The sequence below is a fragment of the Herpailurus yagouaroundi genome, unplaced genomic scaffold, assembly GCF_014898765.1.
Source record: "Herpailurus yagouaroundi ecotype Mexico unplaced genomic scaffold, PumYag 206, whole genome shotgun sequence".
NCBI classification, from domain to species: domain Eukaryota; kingdom Metazoa; phylum Chordata; class Mammalia; order Carnivora; family Felidae; genus Herpailurus; species Herpailurus yagouaroundi.
The window spans coordinates 603,378-630,601 of NW_024412437.1; the positions used below are offsets into that span (position 1 = coordinate 603,378).

The following is a 27,224-nucleotide window of genomic DNA, read 5'->3' on the forward strand; positions in this document are numbered from 1 at the left end:
AGGGGCGAGAGCCTGCACCCGCGCCGCCGCTGACAGGACGACCACCGCGGGCTGCGCTTGCCCGCCTCGAGGCCCCGCCGCGCCTTTCCGGGGCGCAGATCCACCGCGGGCGTCGGAGCGCAGCGAGGTGCTCTGGGAATCGCGGGCGGCGCCGGCGGGCGGCGCGGTCCTCACTGGAGATCCCGGGGACTGGGGCTTGACCCCGAGGTGCAGCGAGCCCCTCAAAGCGGCAGGTAAGACACCGGGGAGCCGCGGAAGGAGAGGTCGCCTCAGTGACAGGGCGTTCGCCTTCAATGCCTCCGCTTCAGGGAGAGGGGCGGGGGCGAGCGGGGAGACAGCGAAACGGGCAGCGAAGTGCCTCCGGTGTCCAAGGCGTGGGGAAGGTTGGCTCCAAATGTGGCACCCAGGGTGACTTCAGATAGGACCGGGGTTGGTTACTTCGGTGTCACCGAAGGTGTCAAGGAATTTGGCACCGAGGAGAGTCTCTGGATGACGGGGACCCAGGATGAGATGCGAGGCAGATTGCTAAACGTGGCAGAGAATGTGGTGCAGAACGAGTTGCAAAATGTGCCCCCAGAATGCAGCATAAAAAGTAGTTGTGAAATATGCCAGGTAAGGCGCAGGGTGGGTTGGCCTGTGTGGCATTGAAATTCATGGTAGAAGTGTTATTAGTGATATTTACAGTCTTTCCTGGGAAAGGGGATGTAGTGTAAGAAAAGATTAATAAGGCTCATTGCTAGATATTTTATCACAGGAATTCGAGAGGAGCTGTGATATGCTATTTTTTTTTGAGATATAGTATGTACCCACGTGAAAGAAAAAAAAAGCATACTGTATCTGGTTGTGAGATGGAAAAATAGGGCTAAAATAATTCCAGGTTTTGCCGTCAGCTTGTAGAGCTGTGATACAATTGTATCCTGTCCTTTATTTCAGTTGTGGAATGTTTAAAATGGGTTTCACAAAACATAAACAATGATAATTAACATTAGGAAGATTTGGTGTTTTGGGTGTCTTTCACTCTATTCTCTGCCCTCTCCAGGAAAAGAAAAACAATAAACAAACAAACAAACAAACAAACAAAAAAACACCCCACCACATCTTGACCATAATTCTGAGTTCAAGATCATTAGGCAAAGGGATTTTTTTTTTTTTCCCTATGTGTCTCTGTCTTCCTTTTCACACAGGTGAAAATATCTGGAATGAGGAAAACAAAACAATATGGTGAACAAAAGGGATAAATTTTCAGGCATTTTGAGGGGTTGGAGCCAAAAGCTATTGCAGTGGTTAATTACAGTGAATGACAGTAGTGATATATTCTTGCATGTTTTTGGTGTTGGGGTGGCAAGACAGGGGGGAAAAAGACAGTAAATGTAGCCTAAAAAGCAGCAACATGGATACTGTCAGTGGAGCACTTCTTGCAGCGTTTCTCAGGTACAACATCTTAGGAATGAGAGCACAAGAATAAAATACTAAATATTCTTTCTCTATCTCTCTCTGTCTCTCTCTCTCCCTATAAAATTACCCACATGCTGCGAAACATTGTGACTTCCATTTAAGAAGAACATCTGCGTTTTGAGAGGATTGTCAGAAAATAGCTGGAATTTCAGAAGTAACAAAAGATAGTTGAATGAGCTGTGTAATATAACTTACATATGTATGTTTAATGAGTGTCTGTGTCCTGTGAAACCAGCAGAAATATCTGGATGTGTTCATTAGGATATAGTTAATGGTTGAGATTATAGTGTTTTATGTTGTGACTATTGTAGAGAAATTGAATTACTTGCCTGAATGTTGTTCTTATAATAACAGTAAGTAGTTTGCCAGATAATCTGAAAATACATACTGATTGGCTTCCTCCTGGATGCACAGTTCAGCCACTGAGGGATCATTTGCTTCAAAGACAAAACTGGATTTTCCTTGGTGATTAATATTTGGGTTTTAGTGTTTTCTGTAGATACGTTACTCACCTTGAGGCAATGTTGGGGCTAAAGCAGAGAGGAGAGGGCCAGAAGAGAATAAAGAGCAGTTCTGTTGGGTCTTCCTGTTTTGTTCTGACTGGAAGCCGTGTGTACTGCCACCCCCTACCGTCTGTAGGAAGAGGTGTTGCAGAGCCCCATTCTTTTCTTGTTATCACTGCCCCCTTGTGTAAGGGAAGAAATTGATAGTTGCACTTGGGAAAACTGCTCTCATATTGTTCTTGACAGGGGTGTTACGTGGATCTCTTAGCGATCTTTTCAGAGTTGCAGGGCTTTAAACTTACTGTTAATTAGGCTCCAGATTTGATGTCTGTTTTTAATAGTATCTAGTTTTAGTCAGTAAAACAAATTTCTCAGAATGTTTTCAGTGTGTTTGGGAAGATGGTGGAGTATTATCACTAGTAGGAGAACTACTGGTGATGGCTCACCCTTATGTAGCACCTACTCTGTGCCAGTCCTGTTATACGTGTTTTAACCAGTTTTAATGCTCTGTGAGGTGTGCACGGTTATTTCCATTTTCTGATGAGAAACTGAAACACAGAGATGTTCAGTAACTTGCATAGGACAGTCAAGAATCAGATTTAGCTAGCAAGCAGAAGAGTTGAGTTTCAATTCAGTAAGTAGTAAGATGCATAAATATTAAGCCTACAAATATACCAAAATTACAGTTACTTGTAGTATGAACATTTCTCTTCTGGAATTTATTTTTGTCATTTATCTCTGGAATTATGAGTAGAGGAGTATCAGTGTTTTTTATGTGGTTAAGGAGATGTTTGTGATGGAGGTTGGTTTTGGGGGGAACTTTAGAGGTAGAAAGTTACTTTCAGGTAGGTTGGTTTGTGTGTGTGTGTGTGTGTGTGTGTGTGTGTGTATGTGTATGTATACATAGTGTGCAATAAAGGTTTACTGGTGCTTTCAAAATTTTTTTTTAATGTTTATTCATTTTTTTGAATGTTTATTCATTTTTGAGAGACAGAGACAGAGCTTGAGCAGGGGATGGGCAGAGAGCGAGGGAGACACAGAATCCGAAGCAGGCTCCATGCTCCCAGCTGTCAGCACAGAGCCTGATGAGCTGGAACTCATGGACCTCAATATCATGACCTGAGCTGAAGTCAGACACTCAACCGCTCAACTGACTGAGCCACCCTACTGGTGCTTTTAAAGAGATAGTACTATACGCACGCACACGCACGCATGCACACACATGCACGCACATACAACTAACTACTATCTCTTTAAGAGCACCAGTAAATTTACTGTAACTTTCTCAAGGAAAATTAAGAAGGAATTACCTATTTTTTCTATCTATTCACAATTTTACGATCTCTATTTTGTTATTAAAAAGTTTTTTTTTTAATATTTATTTTTGAGAGAGAGAGAGAGAGAGAGACAGAGCATTAGCGGAAGAGGGGCAGAGAAAGAGTGAGACACAGATCCCAAACAGGCTCCAGGCTCTGAGCTGTTAGCACAGAGCCCAATGCGGGGCTCAAACTCATGAACTGTGAGATTATTACCTGAGCCAAAGTTGGATTTTTAACTGACTGAGCCACTCAGATGCCCCTGATCTCTATTTTATTTTAAAAAGTGACAAAAATGGATTGGACAAATATGTATATTTTACTGTTTCCATCAACAGTTGTTGGCTTAGATTTTTCTCACACTTGAACATTTTTTTATATATATTACATATGAACTAATATTTATAAAAACGTGTAAAGAATATCACCTCTTCTACTTGTAACAATTATTTTCTTTTTTAAGCCAAACTGCCATTCTGTGATTCACATGTCTCATATAATCAAACATTTCTGTATTTTTGTATACATGTGTTGTTAAGGGAATGCAAGGTAATCTACTGATTATGGCTAAGACTTATTCAGGATGTATATTTAGGTACTTTAGTATATTTAATAAATTGTCATAGACTTGATCATGCTCTGTATTTTAGGTTGGTTGGTAGTTCCTTTTAGTGTACTTCACTTATAAAGCCTAATTTGATGTTTGCACCTTTATCATAAGGTTTTTTGTTTTTTGAGTTTATTTATTTTTGAGAGAGAGAGAGCACATGAGTGGGAGAGGGACAGAGAGAGGGAGTGAGAAAATCCTAAGCAGGCTCCATGCTCCATGCAGAGCCCAACATGGGGCTTGATCCCACCACTGTGAGATCACGACCTGAGCCAAAATTCAAGAGTCAGACGTTTAACCAACTGAGCCACCCAGGTGCCCCTCTTTTCGTATTTTCTGAATGACTCTCTGTGCATTATTTTGAATGGGGAAGAAAGTAAGCCTAGAAAGAAGTACAGTAATCCCCCCTTATCTTCAGGGGATACATTCCAAGACCCCCAGGGGATGCCTGAAACTGTGCATAGTACTGAACCCTGTATATACGATGTTTTTTTTCCTATAAATACATACCTATGATAAAGTTTAATTTATAAATTAGGTATAGTAAGAGATTAACAATAATAAAATAGAACAGTTGAGCCTGGGTAGCTCAGTCGGCTAAATGCCTGACTTTGGCTCGGGTCAGATCTCATAGCTCGTGAGTTCGAGCCCTGTGTCTGGCTCTGTGCTGACAGCTCAGAGCCTGGAGCCTGCTTCAGATTCTGTGTCCCTCTCTCGTTCTGCCCCCTCCCGCTCATGCTCTCTCTCAAGAATAAATAAACATTAAAAAAATTTAAAAAATACAATAAAATAGAACACTTGTAATAGTATGTTGTAATACAGTTGTGTGAATGTCGTCTCTCAAAATATCTTATTGATTGAATCCACTCTTCTTGTAATGACATGAGACGATAAAATGCCTGTGTAATGGGATGAAGTGATGTAGGCAGTGTGATGTGGCCTTAGGTTACTATTGACCTTCTGACTAAGTATCAGAAGGAGGAGCTTCTAGACTGTGGGTGGATTAGCAGGGACTACTGTACACTAAACCAATACTAGTTCTAAAAAGTGAATATTAGGGTAGTTGATACTGATTAGATGTAAGGTAGAACAAGTGTGCCTAAAAGAAATGCATCAGATTTCTTTCCTTGTCATATTTCTTTCCTTTACAATATAATTAAAATTGAATTTCTGAGACATACTGATTAGGCATAGTAGTTGAATGTACTTACACAGAATCACAGAATGTTAGCTGGAATATTTTTACTCAGGATTCCAAGATTTTATTTCAGGGAGCTAGAACAGGCTATTGCAGATGGCTGTTTACTTTTCCAGTACTAGTCTGACCACAGTAACAAATATAAAATAGTTTGGAAACTAGTTTAATTATTTGGACTTTTTTTCCCCCTTTGTGAATGAATTGAAGCTCAGCGTTGTCATATCTGCTGAGTGCTTGTAGTTAACAAATACTATTATTATTTGGAGAGAAGGCACTATATAAATACACTGTATAAATAAATAGTCTTTGTTATAATACCATGAAAACTGTCACTTGGCTTGTTTGAGTAGCATCTTTTGTATTACATGAAAATTGTTTACAATAAAAAAATGAGGGGCTCGTGGGTGGCTCAATCGGTTAAGCATCTGACTTCGGCTCAGGTCATGATCTCATGATTTGAGTCCAGCATTTGACTCTGCACTGATAGTGCAGAGCCTGCTTGGGATTCTCTCTCTCTCCCCCTCCCCCGTGTGTGTGTGTGTGTGTGTGTGTGTGTGTGTGTGTGTGTGTGTGTTCACGTGTGCACTCTCTCTCAAAATAAACTTTAAAAAAATGAGTTGAGATGTTTATATGATGATGGAGGGTACCTATGCCTGGTGAGTCTCTTTAAAATTCTCTGGAGGGGTACCTGGGTGGCTCAGTCAGTTAAGCGTCCTGCTCCTGATTTCGGCTCATGTCATGATCTCATGGTCGTGGGTTCTAGCCCTGCATTGGGCTCTGCACTGACAGCACGGAGCCTGCTTGGAATTCTCTCTCCCTCTCTCTATGCCCCTCCCCTGCTCACATACTCACTCTCTCTCTCTCTCTCTCTCTCTCTCTCTCAAAATAAATAAATAAACTTAAAAAAAAGAAGATTCTATGGAAAGAAATAGGTTAAAAGAAGAGCTTAAAGATTTATAGCTTTATTTTTCCAGCCAATGGCCCTTTTCCTTTCTTTTAGAGGTATTTTACCTCGAGTATTTAAGATTCCAGGTAATATTAGATGGAGAACAAAAAATTGGGGCCTAAATTTTAAAAGGTTAAACAGGGTAAGGATGCAATAAATGGAAAAAGTTTCTGATAGGGATTGTTCTTATTCCAGAAATCTCTAAGTAATTACAATACCATAATTATTTCTGGAAACAAATTATTAGGTCAGTTTATTTTATTTAACAAAAATGTAAGTCTTTAGAAAGTTGTGTTTGTGGATGTTTTTAGTGTGAGATAAGTTGCTTTTTTATGGGCCACACATTACAAAAATATCTTATTATGTTCAGCTTCTGTTTGTCCTTGAATAGTTGAAGGTAAACTTGACTGAGTTTAAGAGGCAAAAAAATTAAGTTGGTATTAGTTTTAATCATGCTTTTGCTTTACCCTTTTCTTCCCCATAATACTAACTTCTGCCTTTATCCAGTGCATAGTATATATATCCTATCTCTCAAACTTCTTCCTTTTTATCAGAACTCGAGATATTCTGATGTCATTTATTTTATTTTTTTAATGTTTATTTTTGAGAGAGCGAGCGCACGCGTGACCGAGAAGGCAGGGGTGGGGGAGAGAGAGAGGGAGAGACCGAATCCGAAGCAGACTCCAGGCTCTGAGCCATCAACACAGATCCTGATGCGGAGCTCAAACCCATGTGAGATCATGATCTGAGCTGAAGCTGGAATGCTTAACCAACTAAGGCACCACGTTGCCCCTATTCTGATGTCATTTAAACTGAGTAGTTGCAATGTTCATAGCAGCACTCTCAACAATAGCCAAATTATGGAAAGAGCCTAAATGTCCATCAACTGATGAATGGATAAAGAAATTGTGGTTTATATACACTATGGAATACTACGTGGCAATGAGAAAAAATGAAATATGGCCTTTTGTAGCAACGTGGATGGAACTGGAGAGTGTGATGCTAAGTGAAATAAGCCATACAGAGAAAGACAGATACCATATGGTTTCACTCTTATGTGGATCCTGAGAAACTTAACAGGAAACCATGGGGGAAGGGAAGGAAAAAAAAAAAAAGAGGTTAGAGTGGGAGAGAGTCAAAGCATAAGAAACTGTTGAGAACTGAGAGCAAACTGAGAGTTGATGGGGGGTGGGAGGGAGGAGAGGGTGGGTGATGGGTATTGAGGAGGGCACCTTTTGGGATGAGCACTGGGTGTTGTATGGAAACCAATTTGACAATAAATTTCATATATAAATTAAAAAAAAAATAAAGTACTACTCAAGCAAACATAAGTAAAAAAAAAAAATAAAAAATAAACTGAGTAGTTGCATTATAGTGAATAATCTTGTTGGTATGTTTAAAAAAAATCCATTTGCCCTGTAGACATCTTTACTTTTTAATGTCAAATTTATGTACCTTTTTTCCATAGGTACTTTGCTGCCAGAGTGATCCTTCTAACGTGGCCATCTGGTCATGTCATTCTTTTCTTCAGAATCTTATTGTGGCACCTCATCACTTAATGGATAAAATGGAAACTCCTTAGCAAACCATGTGAGGTCCTTCATGATGATCTGATCTTTGCCTCCTTTTTAGACTCATTGCCTGCCTCATTCTTCTTCAAAGTTCTATGCATCAGGAGATATGTGTGGAGAGATACACATACATATACACAACATCAAGAATATTATTCAGAGTAACTTCTGGGCTGTCGTTTTCAAACGAACTCTAAAGATAAACCAAATTTTATTCCTTATTTATTTCCTGAGTTGGGGGAGGAAGATTAGAAGGTTCTCTGTGTGAACTGTAGCTGAATTATTTTCACTATATTATGGGGGTTGGCAAACTACAGTGCATGGGCCAAATGCAGCCCAGTGTCTGTTTTTGCCTGACCTGCAAGCTAAGATTTGTTTTTTATAGTTTTAAATAGTTGAAAAGATATCAAAAGAAGAATGCTTTGTGACATGTGAAAATTATAGGAAATTCAAATTCACGCCCTGAAGAAAGTTTATTGACATATTGTCATACTCAATCATTTACATATTGGTTATAGCTGTTTTCTGAGTATAGCCACAGAGTTGGGTAGTTTCTAAAGAGACCGTATAGCCCACAAAACCTGAGTATTTACTATTTAGCCCAACTAACTGATACTAACTTTATTAACTGATAAAAGTTACGAGTCGTTAGTTTATACTATAAATGGTCATTGACTATCATGAATTGGAGATAGACCAACTATGTCTGTTGAAGGCCTTTCAGGGCATAATTGCTTCTGTCTATCTACTGAGAAAAGATTGGCTACTTTGCCTTCAGAGGGATTTATCTGACAGTCTCCTGTTGTGTCTCCATTTGACACCCATGTTATGTCTAACTCTGAAGAAATTTCTTCCGGAGTATATTAATTGACTATTCCTTTTTCTCAAAAGAGGTATCCCAAGTGAAGAGTTTTAGAGCATGGCATATAAGAAGATTTTTCTTTTTCCAAGTCTCTCATATGCATATTTTGCATTAAAAAAGATCATTGTTATATGAAAAAAACCTTGATTTTTTAAATATTAGTTTGCTGTATGGATACCTGTGTTTAAGGTTTATGAGTTCGGTTATATTATTTATATTGGAAAAATTTGGGGGGGTTATGCAGTATATTAACACATTAAATCATTTGCTTAAATATTTATTGACTACCTGCTATGTATAAGTAGTTACTTTTGCTATTGTAGTCTTTCAGTTGAAGGTGGACATTTCAAATTCTTACTTAATATAAGCTAATAGTGTAATTCAGAATTCTTTGTCCTCATATTCATTCTGCCTCTGGGAAAAATATGGTTTAAGAAAATCCAGTGTATTACAATTTGTCACTTCCCTAAAATTTCATTAGCCAGTGTTGGTAAGTTTTACTGTTTTCATTAGGTGGCAAGGTATTATGAAAAGGAAAACAGTGATTTGAACATTCCTTCTTACAAATACCAGCAAGTGTTGCAAACCTAAAATTCACAAAGAAAAGTATATAAACAATAGTAATGGACAACTTATTCCAGATACCTTTGGACTAGGTATCCTTGTTTATTTCCTTCCTCTAATACTTGCATTATCTAATACTTGCATTATCATATCTGATTATATCAGTTGACATCTCATTATAGAGGTTGACAACTTGAAGAAATATGGCAACAGGTTTTTATTGCCATGGAAACCCCTCCTATGGATCCAGCCTTATGAGTGGATTAGTTATTAAACTTGGAAATGGGATGCGGTATCTAGATGTTGTGATTCAGTCATCTTAGCCATAGAGAATCTGCCTCAGATCTTTGTCAATTCCTTCTGCCTAAATGAAGGAAGTCTCTTCTTAGCACTTTGCAATCTTGGGTTGTGGGGTCCCACAATGTCTAGCCCTAGCTGCTGAAATTTGGTAAGGCAAAAAGCTAGTCAGGCTATGGAAGCTTAATGTGTATTTGTTGTTACTCTAGAATTAGTTCTGTTCAAATCCCAAGGAATTCTGTAGGGCTCCCTCGGATTGGGAATTAGGGTGAATGAAGGTAATTCGTTTTATTAGGATATGTGGGATGAAGATTTACTACGTAATCAGAGAATACATACAGCATCAGAGAATCTTAACTCTTCCTTTTTAGGGTTTTGAAGAGGAAGAAAGACTTCCTTTGGAAGTTGTTACAAGCATTCCTTTATGATAGGATGACAGTACTATTGTTTATGTAAGAAACTTTTGAAATTCTACAATCATGAGACCCATTTTATAGTAGAACATGAATTTGTGAGGTTTTGAATCATGAAAACATTCAAATTATTGCTCTGTCACTCACTAGATGTATGAGGGGCTAAAATCTATCTTGTAGGGTTTTGATGATGACAATGAAATAATCACTGACAATCCTTAGGACCATGTCTAGTGCTTAAGGAACGGTAATTTTTATTAGACCTTGGAAGGCGTCCTGAATTTCTCTTTTTTGATGTGTGCTTGACCCAGCTCCTTTCCAGAGTGTTTTACTAGCATTGTCAGTACAGCTTTTCCTTGTCTTGTCTTGCTCTCCTTTTCAGCCTTGCAAGGCATTTAAAAGACCCATGGTTAATCCAGCTACTGATTTATTTTGTATCCTGAAATTTTCTTTTATGAAAGATTTGATGAGAGCTGAGAGAATTCTTAAATAACTGTAAACTTTAAAGATTCTTATAGAAGTGAGATGCTGTTGGGCAGACTCCTGGTGTGCATACCTTTTGGGCTGTTTCCCTTTAAGTACCACAAGCTTGACAAAAATTAGTTTTTAATCTCCTCCATAAAAGAGCAAACAGTGGCATTTCTTTGAGACAGTGAGCCCAAGTTCTTTTTTTCAATTCGATCACGTAAATGTTTTCAATTTTTATAAACATTTCTCACATTTGTTAATAACTGGAATTTTCTATGATAACTTTATCCATCACCCATGTCACATGTTGGTAGCTTTTTGTAATTTTTCTTTTTTAAAAAGTTGCAGGTGGCAATCAGTTAAGTGGTTGCTACTTTTTTGTGTGATTTGCTTAATAAAAATGGCCTTGTTTATTTACAATGTAAAATAATACATTAGGAAAAGTTTGCCTCTCTTTAGTATAGCTATAACAAGTTAACTATTCCAAATCCCATTTTTTCCTGAGTTTTAATTACTTCTGTGACATTTTGCCCATTTATGCTAATCAGTGTATCATGCATATAAATTATTCATTGAATATTTTTTTTACTCACTTTTTCTTAGTTTTATCCTTATTTGTCAAAATATCCATGAACTGATAAGTTTGTGCTAGTTATAAGTTTGTGCTGGTTATAAAATAAAAACTAGTTCATCCTGAAGTCATCTTGCTTAATGTACTTGAGAAAGGCCATTCTTATGCAGCTTTGGTTCCAGATTGGATTATTTTGTATTTTTAAATAAATGAACTTCATAATGATTCCTCTCCTTGTTACATAATTTAATTCTAATTTTGTCTTTGGATGTATTAAAGGTAGACATTTATTAGTTGTCAACAAATGTTAATTGTCATTACTTTTAATCTCCTCACCCTCCCAACCCATTCTAGCTTTATAAAAAAATTATAAAGGTAATTCTCTGCTTGCAACCCTGAAAATAAACAAACTAGGGTGAATAAAGGAAAAGTTAGTGTTTTCCCTTCCCCTCAGGTCTCTCCCTTCTCTAGTTTTCCTCCTTGGTGTAGCCAACATTAATGAACACTGAGTATTTTTCAGCATCTTTTTCTCACTCAAAAACACATAAGTATGTACACATACCTATACAGGCTTTTTGTAACTTGCTTTATTCATTTACAAACATATCATGGTATCTCTCCAGTGTATAAATGGAACTCTAATTGTAAAAAGCTCAATAACATTCTATAGGGTACCACACCATAATTTATTCTGTTGTTACGTAACTAATGGATATTAAGATTCTTTCTTTCTTTCTCTCTCTCTTTCTTTCTTTCTCTCTCTCTCTCTCTCTCTCTCTCTTTCTTTCCTGTTACAAACATTAGTTCATTCTTACCCATGACCAGAGAAGCAAACATTCTATATAAAATGTTGACAAAATAAAACTAGTAGTATATTTAAAAAATTTTTTTTCAACGTTTATTTATTTTTGGGACAGAGAGAGACAGAGCATGAACGGGGGAGGGGCAGAGAGAGAGGGAGACACAGAATCAGAAACAGGCTCCAGGCTCCAAGCCATCAGCCCAGAGCCCGACGCGGGGCTCGAACTCACGGACCGCGAGATCGTGACCTGGCTGAAGTCGGACGCTTAACCGACTGCGCCACCCAGGCGCCCCTAGTAGTATATTTAAAAGATAATACATCAGGGGCACCTGGGTGGCTCAGTCAGTTAAGCGGTTAAGTGTCCGACTTTGGCTCAGGCCATGGTCTCCTGGTTTGTGAGTTCGAGCCCCACCTCGGAGCCTGGAGCCTGCTTTGCCTGCTTTGTATTCTTTGTCTCCTTCTCTCTCTGCCCCTCCCCCACTTGTGCTCTGTCTCTATCAAAAATAAATGTAAAAAAAAAAGTTTAAAAGATAATACATCAGTGTTTATTCCAAGAAGGCAGGGACAGTTAAATAGTAACATAATTTAACATATTAACAGATTACAAGATAAAAACTATATGAGTATCTCTCTCTTTTTGGATGAGTTGGAGGACTTTGTATTGTATTTAGACAAAATAGCATAGGGAAATGCCTGCCCATGCAGATAGTAGTCCAAGTTTTGTACAGTTCTTTGACCCTCAAGGTGATAAGCAGAAGCCTTTTTTTCCAGAGTCTTTGTGGAGACTTTGTGGGGCCTTTCTGCTTTGACCTTGGCCTAACTACAGGACTTTGGTTGCTAAAGCCTGGTACCTTTGACATATGGAAATAAGTATACTTCCTGAGACTGGGATGGATGATAAGGGTGAGCCTATCCAACTTAGGGCTGGCACTTTTTGTGATCTTGTGTTTGATTACTTTGGGCTTAATGAGCACCTTGTTGACCTCTGTACTGGTGGTCATTGTTTGGAAACATTGGTCTGAATCATTTTGAGGCCTTTCTCATGCTTGTTGGCAAAATATGCATTCCTTAGGATCTAAGTTTCTTGAAGCTTTCTAGGACTGGTTGGTTGTATATAATATTCTTGGATTTGGCCATTTCTATACTGCCAGCCACAACTCTGGGAGTGGTAGAGACTGGAAAAAAAGAGACCCATGGCTGTCATAATAGATGCCAGAAAAGCATTTGGAGTAATTTCCTCAGTGGATGTGGCATAATTTCTGAGTTCTTGCTTGAGTGAAAATGCCCATCTTTTATCTTGATCAGTGAATGATATCTTGGCTAGATAGTGTTCTTGGATCATCATTGTTTTTTTTTTTTTCCTGCTTTATAACATGTATACCTTATACCACCATTTTCAAGCTTGTGCAACTGATAAGTTTGATGCCTTTCTCCTTTCTTTATAAGTAACTCGTTCTTTATCTCCCACACAGTCTTGCCACGCTTATGTGGTCTGAGATTATCAGATCTAATCTCATTATGCACTTGATCCCTTTTATATCATGGGAAAGCCAGTACTGCCCATTCATCTTGCATTTCCTGGACTCCTGCCTATATTACTGTATTTTCCCCTTTCTGATCCCAGTTTTCTCCTTTTTTTTCCTTCTTATTCTTTAATGTTTAGTAGTAGTATAGTAAAATCATTTTAGTGATTCTGAGTTGTTATTCTCAGGTACAAATTGTTCTTTCAAAATGTAGTTTCAAATATTTATTTCAGGACAGTTTTTTGACATACTGTTTTTACTATTCTGTTTTTTGTTTTGATTTCCTTCTTCAGGGGTTCCTATCACTGTATGTTCCATCTTCTTTGCCTGTTTTCAGTATTTGCCAGTTTTTCTCAAATCTTTTTGATCTCTTTGAGTCTTAAATTTTTCTTTTTTTTAACCTATTTTTCTTAAGGGATTATCTGTTTTTATTCATTCTTGTCTTCTGGAATGATTCTTTCCTTTTGTTTGTAATTATTTTGTGTCATGTCATCTCATTTTGAGTTTTTATAATTCTTAGATCTATTCTTTCATGTCTTTTGTCATTTTCTTAAGGTCTTTTAGTTCATTTTGAAATGGCATGTTACAGAGTTGATCTTTTATGTGGGCACGTCTTTCTGGTATGCTTTTATTGTCTGTAGGGATGTTGTTATTATTTTAATGTTTATTTATTTATTTTAGAGAGGGAGAACAGGGGAGGGGCAGAGAGAGAGAGAGAGAGAAAGAGAGAGAAGAAAGAGAGAATCCCAAGCAGGCTCTGTGCTGTCAACACAGAGTGTGATGCTCGAACTCATGAACCATGAGGTCATGACCTGAGCTAAAATCAAGAGTCTGATCGACTGAGCCGTCCAAGTGCCCCTGTAGGGATGTTATTCTGCTCCTTATTTTTTCTTCTTGTAACTTAGTATATGGAATTGACCTTGATACTTTCTGTGATTCATTTTTATTTGAAATTAATTTCAAAAAGTCTTTTAGAAAATGTCTGGGTTCAGGAAATCTTCTAATTTCATAGAGCTTTTTCTGTGATTGTTTTTGTGTAGTGTTAAAAAATATGGTGGCTTGTATTCTGAGATTTCCTGGCCTTACTCTCCTCTAGTAGTTTTGTTTGGACCTTCTTTTCCCTTCATCTCTCTTGTTTGATCCCAATTTTCACCCTTTTGTGATCATTAAACCCTTTCTCTCTGCCTTCTGGAGTTCATCTGCAAAACTCCCTTTGTCTTTAACCTCTTCCCTAAACATGAATACCTTCTTGCTATAAGTAAAACTTCTCCCCTGAGGGCCATACTTCCCCATAGAGTTCTAAAGTGGTGGCTCCTCCTATTGATGTGGGTTAAGTGTTCTCTTTGCTTTCTCATAGTTGCTTCTAGACTTCTTTGGGGGCTCACTGGTACTCTTCTACTACTCCAGTTATGATTATTGGTATCTTCAGTATCCATACAGATGACCCTTCTGGTATTCTGTCTTCTTCACTTCCTCTCCTCTGCTGATCTTGTCCTTTGCCTCAGCCGTTGACTTCTGTGGCATATTCTGTGCAGATGTTTTTAAAACCCTCAGTGCATCTGCATTAACTGGGAAGCTTTGAGAAACTACAGGTGCCTAGGACTCACTGCCAGAAATTCTGATTTGGTTAATCTGGGGTGTGGCTTCATATGTTATATTTAACAGTTTTTCAAGGTGACTTTAATGTGCAGCCAAGATTGAGAGTCACTGTTCTAGAACTCCTTATTACCAATAGCTACAATTTTCTATAATATAATTTCTGGCATTTTACTCTCCAACTATCACCTCCAGTGTTTCTGGCTCACTTCTAAGTACCCAACAATCTTGATTCTTTGACCCCACTGGGACCTTTAATTTACCACCTTTTCACTGTTCCTCAGGGCATACATGTCCTCAGTTCCTTTTCTAACTTGCTGAATTCTGATTATAATTGCTCTTCTGCATCTATCCTCAACCCTCTTCATCTCTTTCCCTTGGTTGTTCTTGGCCTGGTAAAACCCGATCCTGGTTAAAACCAACCCTCCTTTTTCACATCTGCACACTTGTAGCTGTATATGGCTCAGCAAAACAGTCATGTTGACTTTAAATCCTTAGTACCCAGTGACTTTAACTTCATTTTAGTGCTGCCAAGCTATCCTACTTTATTATTCTAGTTCTTCCACACTCCCATTTGCTTAGTTGATTATATCTGTTCCTTGCATGCAAATCTTCAACATTTCCCTTTACATCCTCTCTTTCAGCTGGTGACCTTCCTTTCTATTTTATTAAGAAAATAGAAACGTTCTTCCCACCACCTGCATCTTTACCAGTTATTGTGAATTAACTGTCTTTTCTTCTATCGAAGGTCATTCCCACCAATTGTTCCTTTGAGCCCATCCCTTCTTGCCTTCTCAAGGACATTCTTCCTGCAATTCTTCCCTGTTATTCCTTTTCTGGATCACTGTCAACAGATTAAGAGCATATTGTAATTTCTTTCATTTGAAAGAAATGCTCTCTTGACCTTACTAACCCTTCCGGCTGCTATCCCATTTCTTTTCTCATTTATACCAGACTCCGGGAAACAGTTTTGTTTACCTTATCCATCTCTATTTTTTAAATAGTTTAATTAATAGTGTAGAGGTGTAATGTACATATTACAGAATTTACTCATTGTAACAGTATGATTTACTGATTATAGGTAAATCTATAGAATTGTGCAGTTACCACCACAATCCAGTTTTACAGTATTGTGATCACTCCCCAAAATTCCTCTGAGCTTATTTGCGTTCCATCTCCATTCCTAATGCTAGCCTTAGGCAACCACTCATCTTTCTGTTTCAGTAAGTTGGCCTTTGGACATTCATATAAATGGAATCATAAGTGGGTAGTTTTGTTTTATAATATGCAGTCTTTTGCTTCTGTCTACTTACACTTAGCATGATTTTGAGGTTAATCCATGTTGAGCATGTGTCAGTATGTCATTCCTTTTTATTGCTGAGTATTTTTGCATTGTATGGATGCAAAATGCCATCATCAAATGATGGGCATTTGAATTGTTTCCAGTTTTTGGCTTTTATGAGTAATGCTGCTATAGTCATTCATGTACAAGGCTTGGTGTGGATATATGTTTTAATGTCTTCTGGATAGATTCCTAGGAGTGGAGTTGCTGGGTTTGTGATCCATTTTGAGTTAATTTTTGGAGGTGGTGTGAGGTAAGGATCTGAGGTTTTTTGGTTTTGTTTTTTTTGTTTTTTTGTTTTTTTTTAATGAATATCCAGTTGCCCCAACACCATTTATTGAAAAGATTATCCTTTCTTCCTATGAATTGTCTTGACACAATAAAAAATGTACATATTACAAAATTTACCCTTTGTATTTGGGGTATGAGAAGGGATTATACTCCTATGGCTGTCTCACTACTTCGAACTTCCTGTTAAATCCCCAGATAGGCCACTGGGTTATTGCTTGCTCTGAACAGGATGACATCCTCAGGCTAGGAAATCTGACTGTTCACTTGCCACTAAGATGGCTACTTTAATTGTTAGTTCTATTAAATGGAGTCCTTTGCTGCAGTAGCAGCAAAGCTCCAGGTTTTCTTTGTCTGGCCCACCCTGCTTGAGCTACTACTTGTAGGGGGCAAGATTAAGGAGAATGAGAGTAGTCCCAGGCAAAATTGCCACAAGCTTCCATTGTTCTTACCCAATTTTGCCTAGTTTGCTTGAATAAACATTTCTTTGTTGTATGCCTTTGGTTGATTTCCAGAGTGCTATAAAGTCAGATCTCCATTCTCTTTGAACCCATCCCAACCAGGCTTCCTCTCCCACCGTTTCACTGAAACTGCTTGTTATGGTCATCAGTGGCTTTCATTTTGCTCAATCCAGTGATCCTTTTTCAGTCTCTGTCTTGCTTGATATGTCAGCACCGTTTGATAGAATTGATTACACTCTCTCCTCCTTGAAGTCTTTGACTTCCAAAATACTTGGTTGTTCTGTGTCACGGGATACTTTATTTTTGTGGATTTCTTTCACTTAGTCCTCCTCATCTCATAGCCTATAAAACTTGTAGTGCGTTAGGAATTTTATCTTTCCTGAGGACATTATTTCTCTTTCTGCCCTCTCAAGTGATGCCTTTCCCTTTTTTTGTTCTCATAACCCTCATGCCACTGGATATGGAGATAGATACTCTCTTTATTCCCCTTTTCAGCATTGAAATCATTCTCTTCCCTAAAATTCTTTAGCTTTGAAATTCACATCATCACATTTTATTTACTACAAACCCTGTTGGTGTTGACTGGATTTTCTGGTTCACCCCCATACAGTGACTTCTGATGGTTACCACCTGGAGTTAGGTCACACTTCACAAGTTAAGGGCATAGTCCTCCACTAGACAGCTCTCACTTCAAATACCAGCTTCAGGCTTCGGGGTTTCCAGAATCATCCTCATTTCTAACCAACTGGCTGTAAAGTAAATGTGGGGATTCCTGCTACTCCCTCACAGTTTTACTGTGGCAAAAAGGATACAAAACAGAACCAGCCAAAAGAAGGGACACAGAGAGAGGGTAAGGTCTAGGAAGCTCTCAAATGTGCAGCTTCTGGTGTCCTCCCCCTTTGGAATCAGGACACATCCTCCTCCTGGCACATCTTTCTTCTGGCACATCAGTGTGTTACAGTACATAGACTATTGCTAACCCTAAGGCTCACCCAAACTTTGGTGTCCTGGGTTTTTATTGAGGCTTTGGTATGTAGGCATGATTGATTAAATCATTGGCCACTGATTAAACTGTCTCCAGCCACCTCCACTCACTGGATGGCAGGCCTCTAATTATATAGTTGGTCTTTTTGGTATAGCCAGCCCCCATCCTGAGTCATTTTGTTAGCACAAACTATTTAGGGGCCCGCTATGACTCATCTCATTAACAAAAGCTATCAGGTTCCATCATGAATAACAAAGACACTCCTATCACTCAGAAAAAATTCCTAGGATTTAAAGACTACCTACCCCCCAGTAACTGGGAACAAAGGCTAGCCAAATTTCTTTATTACATAGGATTCCTTCCCTCTTCTTACTTTTTGGTTTTATTTTGTTTATACTCCCCTTCTCTCTCACAGTACTATTTCTGATCTGAATTCTTAGTCATTTCAACCATGTAGATAGTTTTTCAACATTCAGATCTTTCAGTTCTTTGGATTTCAGTGTTTGAATCTCTTTCTGTGATCTTGTCTTCCACCTCCCCTAAATCATTATGACTACCAAAGTTATTCCCTAGCAATAATAATTGCAACCTCTCCATAATTTCAGTTGTATGTGTCCCACTCTCTGGCCACTACTTGCTATCTTTCTAATCTTTTCCCCTTTAGTACCCTGACTCCCATAATTCTTTAACCCCACTCGGACCTCTTATCCAGTGATTCAGCCACCATTTCGTTGACTCTTTCTCTTGATAACTTCTTTCCCTTCCTTACTCAAGTCACTTATAATCATAGTTCTCCCTTGCACATACCTTTGACATCGTTTCTTCTCTCTTGATTCATTGTTCTTGCTGTGCCAAAACCACATTCCTGGTTAAATCCACTTACGACCTCTTCCATGCCTGCACCCATGAAGCTGAAATGTGGTTGGTGTAAAACATACAACCTTGCTCATTGGTTTTGTTTTAAATTCATGGCCATAAACCTCAAGTGGAACCATAATGCTTCCAGATAATCATGCTGTATATCCTTAGTCTAGTAGGTGGGAGAATGAATGGATGATGAATTTATACATTTTCCCTCTTTTTTCCCCTCTCATCTCACTTGTAATACTTTCATTCTTTTTCTCAGCTAATGACTTTTCTTCCTACTTGATTGAAAAAGTTGAAGAGAACTTCTGTAGAATTCCACAGTCATATCTACTCCTTTATCAGCATTTACATTCGCATATTCTGACAGTTACCATAGTACTATGTCTACTTCTGTCTGAAGGCAGTTCCTTCATTCGTCCACTAGATCATATCCACGCTTGCCTACTCAAGAACATTCCTTCAGTTATTTTCTCCTCTTTTAGTTTTTTTTCTCTGATTCATTCCCGTCAGCATTCAAACATGTTACTTCTCTCATGTTAAAAAAAAAAAAAAAAAGTCTTCTTGATCTTACTTTCCCCTCCAACTACCACCTAATTTCGCTGTTCTGTCTTGTAGCAAACCCTTAAAGAGTTGCATATAATGCTGTTTCATTTTTCTCCTCCCATTGTACTATATGCTGACTAACTTGGATGTAAATTTAAAATACACACATACATACATACATACATACACACAACATACTTTGGTGTTTTTTTCTCTAAGAACAGGGATATTCTCATACACCTCATATAATTATCAGAATCAGAAAATATTTAATATATATGTATATAAATATTCAGTATTTATTGTTGGTATAATATATTATCCACAGTCTGTGTTTAGATTTTATTTCTTTCCCTAATAAGTCCTTACAGCATTTTGCACACTGCCCCCCACCAAGTCTGGGATTCATTGTAGTATTCCTTCCAGCATTGCATTATTGGATTTAGTATTTAATCTGGAGCAATTCTTTAGCCTCTCTTGTTTCTTGTCATTGACACTTTGGAATATTACAGCCAGTTATTTTGCAGACTATACCTTGACTTGGTTTGTCTGTTTCCTTAGGTTTTATATTTTGGGGGCAGGGTACTATATAAATGATGTGTGTTATTGGTGCATCCTATCAGGAGGCATATAATTCTGATTGGGTCTGTTTTTGATCATGTTAACTTTGATCATTTGGTTCAAGTGTTGTCCACCAGTTTTTTTCTACTATACAGTCATTATTTTATTTTTGTAGTATATGAATAATTCATTGGAAGATATTTTGAAATTGCGGTTGATCCTTAAATGATGCAGGAGTTGGGGACGCTGACCCCTTCATGCAGTAGAAAATCTGGGTATAACTTGGCTCCCCAAAAACTTAACTAATAGCCTGTGTGACCAGAAGCCTTACTAATAACATGAACAGTCAGTTGACTCATATTTTGTATATTGTATTATTATACACTGTATTCTTATAATAAAGTTAGCTACAGAAAAGACTATGTCATTAAGAAAATCATAAGGAAATGAACATGTCATGGGAATAACAGGTACATCATAGGGAATATAGTCAGTGGTATTGTCATAATGTTATATGGTGACAGTAGCTACCCTTACAGCCAGCATAGCACAGTGTATAGAAAAGCTAAATCTCTATGTTGTACACAATGTTGAAATGAATGTAACATTGTTTATCAACTGTCCTCAAATAAAAATTTTTTTCTGTTTTTAAAAGTTTATTTGAGAGAGAGAGCGAGCGAGAGAGAGTGAGCGAGTGTGTGAGCACTGGAGGGGCAGAGAGGGGGAGAGAGAGGAAATCCCACGCAGGCTCTGCACTGACAGCACTGAGCCCTATGCAGGGCTTGAACTCACGAACCATGAGAACCAAGAGTTGGACATTTAACTGAGCCACCCAGGTGCTCCTCAAATAAAAAAATTTTTTAAAGATTAAAAATAATTTTAAAAAAGGAAAATCATTAAGAAAGAGAAAATACATAGGTAGTACTATACTGCATTGAAAAAAATCCATATGTAAGTGGACCTATGTAGTTCAAATCTATGTGGTTCAAGCATCAACTGTATGTAATCAAGTTGCTCATCAACTTTTACCTACTTGTTTTAGTATCATTACTAATTCTCACTGGAATTAACTATTATTACTAGGATGGCTGCAGAACAATGATTCTCTAACTCAGCCATTTTTTCTGCATTTATTAGTTGATATTTAAATTGGAAAAAATCAAGTGTTTTTTTCTTCTTAAGTAGGGAAAAAACCAGGTATGTGCTACTTTGTGTTTCTCTTGTGTGTCTACTTTAACTATTTACACAAAATATTTTATTTCTGACACTTCTAGTCACCAAATGTGTGGGGGTTTCTCCTTACAAAAATAAACAAATCTCTGACACCAGCTGAATGTCCTACAATTTAATTCAATTCTCACACTATGCTGCCCAAACATAGTGTCGGATCTCACAGGTAAGGGCTCTGTTTCACAAGAGTCTCTCCCTTACCCCAACTTAAGATGCCAGTGTCAGGCTCAGGTTATCACCTGTGTTTGTGACCAACTGGCTGTAAATTAGAGGTTCCCATGATCTCCCTCCTCGGGTTCACATAATTTGCTAGAGTGGTGCATAGAACTCAGGGAGACACATTTACCAGTTTATTAAAGGTCATGATAAAGAGTACAGACAGCTAGATGAAGAGGTACATAGGGTGAGGTATGGGAAGGTCCCAAGTGCAGGAGCTTTTGACCTGGTGGAGTTTAGGTGTCACGCTCCTTGTGTGGATGTGTTCACCAGTCTGGAAGTTCCTTGGACCCCACACTATTGGTACTTTATGGAGGCTTCCTCATGTAGGCATAATCAATTACTAACTTTGTTTCTAGACATCCCCCCCCCCCCCCCGCCTTCTTTGGAGGGTGTGGAGTAAGGATGAAAATTCCAAGCTTCCAAGCCTGGTTTGTCTTTCTGGTGACCAGCCCCCACTTAGAGCCATCCAGGAGCCCACCTAGAGTCACCTCATTAGAACAGAAGATATACCCCTAGTACTGTCATCAATTTAGGAATTTATAAGGGTTTTGGGAGCCCTGTGTCAGGGATGGGTCAAAGACAAATATTAGAACAAGAGTTGCTCCCAGTGTGTGAATCACTTAGGACATTACAACGGTTTTAGGAGCTCTGGGGACAGAGACCAATATATGTATTTTCTATTATTTCACAATATTCTGCTATGGAAGAGCCAGCCAAGCCTTCATCTTCCATTCTTTAATTAACAATACGAACTCATGGGTTCCTACTTTTTTTAGTGGGTTATGACCTATTTCTGTCATTTATTTGGTGCTCAAATTGTTCCTGGTTTACCCAGTGGGAGCAGCTTCAGGCTGGTTTCTTGTTACATGCACTGATCATTATTTTGAACACTTCTTTACTTTTTGGAGCACCAAGATATTCCAGCCTCAAATTTTGCTTTCCTATCCCAGCGGTAGAATCAGACATTTCTCCATGGAGCCTTGGATTCCTTATTTTCTTCCTTTTATTTGAGGTATGATTTACAAAGAATTAGATGCAAAGATGTTAATGTTATAATGAATTTTAGCAGTTATGTATATCTATGTAACTATTACCCCAAACAAGATATAGAACATTTTATCATCTAAGAAAGTTTACTCATGTCTCTTTATATCCAGTCCTCTCCCTTCCCCTAATTAAGAAGATCCTTTTTTTTTTTTGTTTTTTTAAACTTCTGCTGCCATAGATTAGTTTTGTCTATTCTTCCACTTCATATACGGAGAATCATACATTAAGTGTTTTTTGGTCTGGCTTCTGTATCAGTCTGAATCTAGTCAGAAGAGAGAAACTACATAGTAATTTCAATAGTGAGTATTTAATATGAAGAGTTATTTTTTTTTTTAATTTTTTTTTCAACATTTTTATTTATTTTTGGGACAGAGAGAGACAGAGCATGAACGGGGGAGGGGCAGAGAGAGAGGGAGACACAGAATCGGAAAGAGGCTCCAGGCTCTGAGCCATCAGCCCAGAGCCCGACGCGGGGCTCGAACTCACGGACCGTGAGATCGTGACCTGGCTGAAGTCGGACGCTTAACCGACTGCGCCACCCAGGCGCCCCAATATGAAGAGTTATTAACTATAACAGGGAAATGGATAACGAGGAATTGGCTAGTAAGAAGTAAAGACAAATTAGGAATAGCAGATATACGGAGAAGCCACTACTCCTAGACTAAGTGAGATGGAGTGTCCAGGGAAGAATGCTCCCTCCAGCACCGAGCTGACATCCAGCCTTTGTTGGAAAGGGCACGGCCATGACTCACTTGAATGGCAGAGAAATTGCTGTGATGTCACACTGAAAGAACTTTGTGGAAATCTGACTTCCAGAATTGCTGGAAATCTGTGCCTTGCAAAGGAAAACTATACAAGGGGAGGTGTCTCACCAAAGGTACTCTACTATAAAACCACCATAGGGAGAGTGTTTGGTGAAAGTGTTGGTTGCTGGGTACTCATGGCTGCCATGCAGCCCAGGGACAGGACATTAGAGAAGCTGCACATGCTGTAGTGACTTGATGCTGGAGAAGCTTTGCTACAGGAACTAGGTGCTGGAGAAATCATGCATACTGTAGTAGTCTGCTGAGCAAGCACAGTGGAACACAGAAACAAAACTCTTCCTGCAGAGTCTGTCCAGTGACCTCTTATAAAGCTTAATATCGTGCGAGCTGTCAAATGAAAAAATATTTAAAGATCTCAGGTTCACTTTCACAGAACAGGCAAAAAAAGGATGAATTTGGAGCTGAGAATCAAAAAGTTATTAGTGCAGGTCACATTTTCTTTGCAATGTCTTACTTTTTATTGTATGCTAGCCATTTTGTATAAAAGAATAGTAGAGACCTAGGTAAATAATATTCACCTCCATAGAGGGGCATGCTGCTGCTTGTGTCTAGCAACTAACTAGAGTAGGATGCTTGGTCAATCTGATTTATCTTTGACCTGTAACTGGGCTTTATTGTTGCCTAGTTAATTTCATTTCACCATTGGCTTCAAATATATTGAAGGTGGTGTCAGGATTCTCTTGTCTGGAGAGCTTAGTATCTGAATATTGGCAAGTTTTCAGAGATCTCTCAGAAACTGAGTCCCCAGCTTTCTGAAATGCAGAAGATTTCTCTCTGTTTTATTGCCTGATTGTCAAATGTTTTTGGCTTATCCTTCCTGTGTTTATTCTTTTAAAAAATTTGCATATATATGCATATTTTTATTTCCTCTTTCTTACAGAAAACGTGGCATAGTATACTACTCTTTTGCATTTTGCTGTTTTTTACTTAACAGTATACCTTGAAAATAATTTTATGTTACAGAGATGTTATTTCCTTTTTTTTTTTTTCAGTTGTATATAGTACTTCATTGTGTATATGGGCCATGATTTATTTATTTGATCTCCTATATTTGGATATTTACCTAGTTTCCAGTATGTTGCAATAAAAAAATACTGTGGTAAATAATCTTTTGTGTAAGTATTTTTATATTGTTGGAGTATATCCCTTTTTGAACTCCTAAACAGATACTTACCCTTTCTACTCCAGTGAAACTGCTCTTATCAAGGACCTCAGTGACCTCTGTGTTCCTAAATACAATAGTCATATCTAGATGAAGATTTCATGTGATCTCAGTCTGTATTCACTCCCTTGATGATCTCACTCAGTCTTATGTCTCTGTTTACTGTCTGTATGCTGGTAACTCCCAGGTGTATGTATCCAATCCAGATTTATTTCCCAAATTCCAAAGTCATATATCTAGCTGCTTAACTTGACATTTTTACTTGGACATCAAATAGACATTTCAAGCACATTTTCCCCCAAATTAAACTGCTCACTATCCTTTCCCTCTTCCCCCTAACTATTCTACCTGCAGTTTTTTTTCCATCTTGTTGTAGAAACTCCATCCTTGTACTTGTTTGGAATGTTGGAATCATCCTTGATTTCTTGTTCACTCCCCATATTCAATCTGTCAGGAGATCTATTGGCTACCTTCAAAACCTACCTAGAATCTGACTGCTACTGACCGTTTCTACTCAGGTCTGAGCTACTGATTTCACTTACCTAAATTGCTGTAGCCACCTTATTGGTTTGCTTCTATAGTTTCTCTTCAAAATAGCAGCTGGAGTGATCTTTTAAAAATTTGCCAGATCATGTTTTTTACTCTTCTTAATATCTGTCCTGTGAATTTTCATCTCACTAAGAATAAAAGGTAAAGTTCTTACAGTAAGGCCCTACACATTGTGGCTCCATTCAATTCTCTGAACTCACCTACTTCTCTAACCCTTGCCTCTTGCCCCTGATCCACTGGGTTTTAGCTACAGAGGCCTTCTTGCTGTTCCTTGAATAACCTGAGCGTGCTTCTGGCTTATGACCTTGGCTTTTACTATTCTGCCAAAATTTTCTTTCCCCAGGCATCTGCATAGTTTATTTCATCATCACTTTCAGGTTTATCTAGTTTACAATTATTACAACCCTCCAATCTTGATTTCTCTCAGCCCCCAATATTCCTGTCTCCTTTCCCTGCCTTTTTTTGCCCCCTCACAGGGTTTATCTGACATACTATCTTTACTTATTTATTTACATAAATACTTATATAGACTCTAAGCTTGCTAAAAGCAAGGATTGCTGACTGGTTCCTTGCTGTATCTGTGTAGAATAGCATTTGCCACATAATAAATAACCAGTAATTACTTGTTGAATGAGTTGAATGAGTTAGTCATATCTGGAACTCAGATCTCTTTAAATCTTAAGGCTTAAATATTTTTCTCAGTTTAGAGCATTGGTTCTCAAACTTCAGCATGCCTCATAATCAGAAAGGAAAACTGAAATTTCATTTACTGTAAAAGTATATTCAGAGAAATTGTTTTAAATGTTATGAATGCATGTCAAGATTATAAAAAAATTGGTAGGAAAAATAGGATTTTAATAGATCTTGTAAGACTCACAAGGAGAAGGAAAGGCTAATATTAAGGAGGAAGACTGGGATTTTGTAGAGAAAGAGATTTAAAAGTGATAATAGGGGTACCTGAGTGTCTTAGTTAAGTGTCTGATTTCGGCTCAGGTCATGATCTCACAGTTCGTGGGTTCAGGCCCTGCATTGGGCTCTGTATTGACAGCTTGGAGCCTGGAGCCTGTTTCAGATTCTGCGTCTCCCTATCTCTCTGCCTCCACCACCCCCCTCCAAATGAATAAGCATTTTAAAAAGTGATAGTAAATAAGTTAGCTTATCTGGTAGATAGGGATCTGACTGGGTGTGGGTGAGTGGGGTTTTAAGTTGTAAATATAAGTTGTCCTTAAAACTTCACCTCTCTTTTTTATCTCCAGTTGAATCTTCTGATTCTGTCTTGCTTTGTCTTCACCTTTTCTTTGCCCCTTTCCCTGATTATTGTATTACTTATCTATTCTGACTATTTTGTTTCATATCACATTCTATACTGTACTCCATTCTGATCCAGAATTTTATGTTCGTAGTATTATTTTTCAGGTATCGTTTGGTAACTTCATTATTTTAAGGTAAGAGTTCTGGCTGTTATTTTAAAAAGTGACTAAACTTTTTCTTAATCTTTAGTTGTCATTAACTGTCCATTTGAAATTTCACTTTATCTGAAATAGAATTCTTAGTTTTAGTTGTGAGCCCCTCCCCTTATTTGGACTTTTATTAATCCATTTAATTTTTAAACTGTCTCAAATTCATATACTTCATTCAATAGCATTTGGGCATGCACATTGTGGTGTGGGTATGCTGTAAGTATTAGGTGAATGAACTTATATAATAAAACTTTCAAGTGTGATTTTTTCTTCTTTGTACCTCACCAAGGACACCTTTCTTGATTAAAACTATTCATTCTTTGATTCTCTGCTGATAGAATTTTTGATACCTCAGTTTTTAATAACTAGGTTGTGTGTGTGTGCACGTGTGTTAGTTGACATCCCACTGTTTCATTGCTTTACTGATGAATAATTTAACACTACTGATGAATAATTGAACACATTCTGTTAAATGAGAAGTTTTGTGAGATAATTGCCTTTACTGGTCTTCTGGGTATTAGATTCTTTCCCTAGGTGCTTTTACATTCTATATTAGGGTTGTGTTCAGCTGCATGTAGCAGAAACTCAAGTACAGTGGCTTAAAAATTGAACTTCTTCCAGAAACAAAGAAACCTGGATATAGGCTCAACTGACTGAGCCACCCAGGTGCCCCGATTTTGTGTAAATAGTATTTAAGATATTTTTTAGAATGTGATGCTCTTTTAGAAACGTTTATTGGTTTATTTATTTATTTATTTTTAATGTTTATTTATTTTTGAGAGAGAGAGAGAGAGAGAGACAGTTCATGAGTGGGGGAGGGGCAGAGAGAGAGTGGGAGACACAGAATCCGAAGCAACCTCGAACCCCAGAAACATTTATTGGTTTAAAAAATTTTTTTTAACGTCTATTTATTATTAGGAGACAGAGACAGACAGAGCATGAGTGATGGAAGGGCAGAGAGGGGGAGACACAGAATCTGAAGCAGGCTCCAGGC

At 38.1% G+C, this 27,224-nt stretch overlaps 1 protein-coding gene and 1 long non-coding RNA gene across 7 annotated transcripts in view; one reads left to right on the top strand and one right to left on the bottom strand.

Moving 5' to 3' along the window:
- Window positions 1-124: 124 nt before the first annotated feature.
- Window positions 125-27,224, top strand: part of TANC2 (tetratricopeptide repeat, ankyrin repeat and coiled-coil containing 2) — a 371,370-nt gene continuing 344,270 nt past the window's right edge. For all 6 annotated transcript variants that reach the window (XM_040452033.1, XM_040452035.1, XM_040452036.1 and 3 more), the window contains exon 1: window positions 125-233. The gene's annotated coding sequence lies outside the window, so the exon portion shown is untranslated. The remainder of the gene's footprint in view (window positions 234-27,224) is intronic.
- LOC121015248 (uncharacterized) lies at window positions 8,736-26,312 on the bottom strand. The gene is made up of 3 exons (XR_005783720.1): window positions 26,301-26,312; window positions 26,008-26,020; window positions 8,736-10,018 (listed from the first exon to the last, which is right to left on the bottom strand). It is a non-coding gene; the product is annotated as an uncharacterized LOC121015248 (long non-coding RNA).